Raw genomic sequence first — 5,604 nt, 5'->3', positions numbered from 1 at the left:
GATCGGCTTCAGTTAGCAGCAGTAGCAAAGGAATCGCTCCATCGGGTTCAGTTAACAGCCATCGATCGATCGCTCGGGTTCAGTAACGCGTAGCCTGCAGTGCAATCGCTCGGGTTCAGTTAGAGCCCAACGCCTCGCTCGGCTTCAGTTAGAGCCAACGGCTCTCATACACGCGCGTATGTACGAGAGAAACGCGCATCGCTCCGCCCCCGACCTCCCACCGGAACCGGCAACTCCCCGAAATTTTCCTCCCCCTCGCTTCTACCACGGTTTTTTCCATCATGGACGGCCCAAAGAATGTCATGCAGCTGCATCTCCGGCCCACCCAGGACGAAAAGCCCATTTTTTGTCATAGAAGTAGGAGCCCACCACATCTATGATGATACCGGGTTTTGTCACAATTATCGTCATAGAAGTGTCATATGTATAACAGAAAAAAAATTCGTTCGGCCCAAAATGTCACGGATGTGTCTTTTTTTTGTAGTGTACGTAATTAAAAAGTAGGTGCTGTTTAGATGAAAAAGCAATAAAGTAAATATAGCGAGTGTGGAAAAGTGGTGGTAGGAGTTGTGAAATTGACCCTAAGCAATTGACTACTTTACTAGACCGATAGCAAGTTTTATGTGGGAGAGGCCACTGCTAGCATGTCATCCCTGACTCGGAATTTCATGCACTTATGATTGGAACTATTAGCAAGCATCCACAACTACTAACGTTCATTAAGGTAAAACCCAACCATAGCATTAAGATATATTGATCCCCCTTCAATCCCGTATGCATCAATTTCTATGCTAGGTTGAAGCTTCTGTCACTCTTGCCCTCCAATACATAGTCCTATCAACATACAACTAACCCTATGGTGTGATCCACACGCGCGCTCATATGATGGCCACCAAAGGACAACAACATAACCACAAGCAAATTAAACTAATCATAGAAATTCATCAATCACCGATAGGACAACGAAAAATCTACTCAGACATCATATGATGGCAACACATCAATGGATAATAATATGAAGCATAAAGGACCATGTTCAAGTAGAGGGTTGATGACCCACAAGTATAGGGGATCTATCATAGTCCTTTCGATAAGTAAGAGTGTCGAACCCAACGAGGAGCAGAAGGAAATGACAAGCGGTTTTCAGTAAGGTATTCTCTGCAAGCACTGAAATTGTAGGTAACAGATAGTTTTGTGATAAGATAATTCGTAATGGGTAACAAGCAATGAAAGTAAATAAGGTGCAGCAAGGTGTCCCAATCCTTTTTGTAGCAAAGGACAAGCCTGGACAATTTCTTATAATGAGAAAAGCGCTCCCGATGACACATGGGAATTATCGTCAAGCTAGTTTCATCACGCTCATATGATTCACGTTCGTTACTTTGATAATTTGATATATGGGTGTACCGGTGCTTGGGTACTGCCCTTTCTTGGACAAGCATCCCACTTATGATTAACCCCTATTGCAAGCATCCACAACTACAAAAGAAGTATTAAGGTAAACCTAACCATATCATGAAACTAGTGGATCCAAATCAGCCCCTTACGAAGCAACGCATAAACTAGGGTTTAAGCTTCTGTCACTCTAGCAACCCATCATCTAGTTATTACTTCCCAATGCCTTCCTCTGGGCCCAAATAATGGTGAAGTGTCATGTAGTCCACGTTCACATAACACCACTAGAGAAGAGACAACATACATCTCATCAAAATATCAAACGAATACCAAATTCACATGACTACTAATAGCAAGACTTCACCCATGTCCTTAGGAACAAACGTAACTACTCACAGAGCATATTCATGTTCATAATCAGAGGAGTATTAATATGCATTAAGGATCTGAACATATGATCTTCCACCAAATAAACCAATTAGCATCAACTACAAGGAGTAATCAACACTACTAGCAACCCACAGGTACCAATTTGTGGTTTTGGATAGAAGGTTGGATACAAGAGATGAACTAGGGTTTGAGAGGAGATGGTGCTGGTGAAGATGTTGATGGAGATTGACCCCCTCCCAATGAGAGGATTGTTGGTGATGACGATGGTGATGATTTTCCCCTCCCGGAGGGAAGTTTCCCTGGCAGAACAGTTCCGCCGGAGCCCTAGATTGGTTCCGCCAAGGTTCCGCCTTGTGGCGGCGGAGTTTCATCTCGTAAGCTTGCTTATGATTTTTTTTCCAGGGTAAAAGCCTTCATATAGTAGAAGATGGGCACTGGAGGGCCACCAGGGGGCCCACGAGACAGGGATGCGCGCCCAGTAGGGTTGGGCGCGCCCCCCACCCTCGTGGCCAGGGTGTGGGCCCCCTCTGGTACTTTCTTTGCTCAATAATTCTTATTAAATCCAAAAAAGACTTTCGTGGGGTTTCAGGACTTTTGGAGCTGTGCAGAATAGGTTTCCAATATTTGCTCCTTTTCCAGCCAGAATCCTAGTTGCCGGCATTCTCCCTCTTCATGATAAACCTTGTAGAATAAGAGAGAATAGCCATAAGTATTGTGACATAACATGTAATAACTGCCCATAATGCAATAAATATCGATATAAAAGCATGATGCAAAATGGACGTATCAACTCCCCCAAGATTAGACCTTGCTTGTCCTCAAGCGAAAGCCGATATCGAGAAATATGTCCACATGTTTAGAGATAGAGGTGTCGATAAAAATAAAATACGGACATGAGGGCATCATGATCATTCTTATAACAGCAACATATATAGATTTTGTCATATGATTTCTTATTCTCAAGTAACAATCTATTCACATTGTCAAGTATGGTACAAAAACTTCATTGTAAACTAACAAACTATAATCTCAGTCATTGAAGCAATTGCAATTTATCTTAACATCAGAAAGAGTCAAGAATAAAGCTTTTCAGCAAGTCCACATACTCAACTATCATATAGCCTTCTAAAATTGCTAACACTCATGCAATACTTATGGTTATGGAGTTTTAATCGGACACTAAGAAAGATAGGGGCTTATAATTTTGCCTCCCAACGTATTCACCTTTGGGTGATGTCATCAATAATAGTTCATGCTAACTTACATCCAATTGGATATATATATCAAGATCTTTCCAACACAAGGTGCTTGCCAAAGGATAAAATGAAAAAGGGAAAGGTGTGGAAATCACCTTGACTCTTGCATAAGGTAAAAGACATAAAGTAAAAGATAGGCCCTTCGTAGAGGGAAGCAGAGGTTGTCATGTGCTTTTAGGGTTGGATACACAAAATCTTAATGCAAAAGAACGTCACTTTATATTGCCACTTGTATATGGACCTTTATTATGCAGTCCGTCGCTTTTATTGCTTCCATAACAAGATCGTATAAAGCTTATTTTCTCCGCACTAATAAGTCATGCCTATTTAGAGAGCAATTTTTATTGCTTGCAACATGACAACTTACTTGAAGGATCTTACTCAATCCATAGGTATGTATGGTGGACTCTCATGGAAAAACTGGGTTTAAGGATATTTGGAAGCACAAGTAGTATCTCTACTTGGTGCAAGGAATTTTTGGCTAGCATGAGGGGGAAAGGCAAGCTCAACATGTTTGAATGATCCATGACAATATAATTTAACTGAGATGTGAGAAAAAATAAACCAATATGTTGTCTTCCTTGTCCAACATCAACTCTTTAGCATGTCATACTTTAATGAGTGCTCACAATCATAAAATATGTCCAAGATAGTATATTTATATGTGAAAACCTCTCTTTCTTTATTACTTCCTATTAATTGCAACGATGACCAAAACTATGTTTGCCAACTCTCAACAACTTTTAAGCCTCATACTTTCTATATGTGAAGTCATTACTATCCATAAGATCAATATGAACTCTTTTATTTCTTTTTATTTACTTAAGATCATGGCAAGATAGCAAAGCCCTTGACTCAACACTAATCTTTATTATATATAACTCACGGACTCGATTACATAAAGGGATTGCAAAGCAAAACTCAAAACTAATTCATACCAAGACTTTATTCTACTAGATCTAGATATTACCAAAAGGATCGAATTAAGTAAAACGGTAAAGATAGGAGTGTGATGGTGATACGATACCGGGGCACCTCCCCCAAGCTTCGCAGCTGCCAAGGGGAGTGCCCATACCCATGTGATTATGTCCTCGGAGGTGGTGAAGAAGGAGTTGTTGATGATGTAGGCTTGTCATCCATCTTCCAAGGCATAGGCTCACCATCATAAAAGGATGATCGAGTCTCCGGGATCCTCAAATCTGCAGCAAAACTCATCCTCTTGAATCTATATTCATACTCACAGTTTTGGTTTTGCAGGTCATAGATCTGGGCTTGGAGGTGCTCGATTTTCTCATGAAGCTTGAAGATGGTCTCCCCAATGTCCTTGGCATCCAGCTTGTGGTTTTTGGCGAACTCCGTGATCATCATCTGGTTGGCGTTGAGTCCACGCTCCACCATCCCTTGGCACTTGAAAACTTGTTGTTCCATAGCTTCGAGCTTTGTCTCCACGCTTCCGGTACGCCTTGGGCCCTCCACATCACGGATGTGCAGCACCCCTTCACGCATCTCAATGGTTTGAGGGTGTTGCAGCACCTCCGCAAGATAGGGGTTGATAACCCTCTCGAAAAACTTGTCCTTGGGAGCGCTTGGAGACGTCATGGTGCTCTAGATCTGTCAGAAAAACAGCTCGAAACGAAAATAGAAGATTTTTGCGTGATACAGTGGTCAAACCCTTCGGGAGATTATATAATGAATTTTTACCGACTAAAAGAAGTAACGTGCAAGAAAACAGAGTCCGGGAGGCACACGAGGTGCTCACGAGGCAGGGGGCGCGCCCAGTAAGGGTGGGCGCACCCTCCACCCTCGTGGAGGTCTCGTGTCCTTCCCAGATTACTTCTTGCTTCCCTAAATTTTTAAATATTCCAAAATGGAGAAAAATTACCATTAGAACTGTTTTGGAGTCGGTTTACTTACCGTACCACATACCTATTCCTTTTCGGAGTCTGAAACATTCTGGAAAGTGTCATTTATGTATTCCTTCAGGGTTACAATTTCGATAATATTAGTTCCAACATTTATAGTATTACCTGAGATATAATGTTTGACTCTTTGACCATTCACCACCCTCGGACTTGTGCCCTCGAAGTTGTTGATTTTTATGGCACCGGAACGATAGACCTCCTCGATAATGTAAGGACCTTCCCATTTAGAGAGAAGTTTTCCTGCAAAAAAATCTTAAACGAGAGTTGAATAGCAACACATAATCGCCTACGTTAAACTCACGCTTTTGTATCCTTTTGTCATGCCATCTTTTAACTTTTTCTTTAAACAGCTTGGCATTCTCATAGGCTTGGGTTCTCCATTCATCAAGTGAGCTAATGTCAAATAACCTCTTCTCACCGGCAAGTTTGAAATCATAGTTGATCTCTTTAATGGCCCAATATGCCTTATGTTCAAGTTCAAGAGGTAAGTGACACGTTTTTCCATAAACCATCTTATACGGAGACATACCCATAGGATTTTTATATGCAGTTCTATAGGCCCACAATGCATCATCAAGTTTCTTGGACCAATTCTTTCTAGATCTATTAACAGTCTTTTGCAAAATTAATTTGAGCTCTCT

Source organism: Triticum dicoccoides, chromosome 4B, assembly GCF_002162155.2.
Source record: "Triticum dicoccoides isolate Atlit2015 ecotype Zavitan chromosome 4B, WEW_v2.0, whole genome shotgun sequence".
NCBI lineage: Eukaryota > Viridiplantae > Streptophyta > Magnoliopsida > Poales > Poaceae > Triticum > Triticum dicoccoides.
This window is presented reverse-complemented; position numbering follows the sequence as displayed.